Below are 996 nucleotides of genomic sequence, written 5' to 3'. Positions count from 1 at the left end.
TCCATCAATCACATTTATTTGGCACTCATTGGATTTTAATTTAATGCTGATTTAGTTTTTTTTTTTTTAAATAATTGTTTAATGGTACATAACATTTCTAGTGAAGGGTCCACCACCTGCTTATCTCCATTGCTTTGTCTAGAATGTTCCACGCTATATATTAAACCTATCTATCAAAAGGGAGACAAGCAGGTTACAGCACTGTGCTGCATTACAATTCAGGTCTGTGGAGAGTCCCTCTTATTCACAGAAGGAATTATTCTCTTTTTAGCAATAGAATAACTCATAATGATGAAATGTTTAATGTCATAACATGAAACATTCCAGGCAAAGCAATAACATCTACAAGGAGACAAATACATGGTGAACCCTCCACCAGAAAAGTTGCATAGTGCACATTTAACTTAGCCAGGCTGGTGCCACCTAGTGCCTCCGCTCAATTTCATTTCTCTCCAGCGAGTAGGTCAGACATCGGAATACATTGGCACATTTGTAAAAACCCGGGGAGTGCGAGTCCGGGCACGAGCCAATCAACGAAGAGCCATATATTGTGTGTTGTCAACGATTCCCGGGATTGAGGATTTAAATCCGGAACAAAGAGAAAGTTTGGTGACGTTATTGCCCTTCTTCCTTCAGGATTTGGGAAAAGCTTAATATACCAGTTAGCCCTGTTAGTGGCGCAATACATACGTCACGACCAAATAGCAGCAATTGGTTAAATGAAAAAAAGTACCCACCTACCATCGAGCAAACGAATTCTAACACTGCGAGGTCAAACGGTTTCTACGAAGTGAAACTGGCTGATGAATCAGGTGACCTTTAACTAACAGCTAACTTAAAATATTAGAGTATGCACTTGAATTCCCAGGTCCTTGTATTTGTTTTGTTCATTTCTGTGCTTGATAATTGATACATTGCATCTGATGCTAACTGTAGGCTCTGCTGTATCTCAGATTTGTTTAATCTGAAGCTTTAATCTTTAATTTAACATAATCT

The sequence above is a fragment of the Boleophthalmus pectinirostris genome, unplaced genomic scaffold, assembly GCF_026225935.1.
Source record: "Boleophthalmus pectinirostris isolate CB_2022bp ecotype Guang Dong unplaced genomic scaffold, ASM2622593v1 HiC_scaffold_18, whole genome shotgun sequence".
In the NCBI taxonomy this organism is placed as follows: Eukaryota; Metazoa; Chordata; class Actinopteri; order Gobiiformes; family Gobiidae; genus Boleophthalmus; species Boleophthalmus pectinirostris.
Note: the sequence above shows the minus strand (reverse complement) of the source record.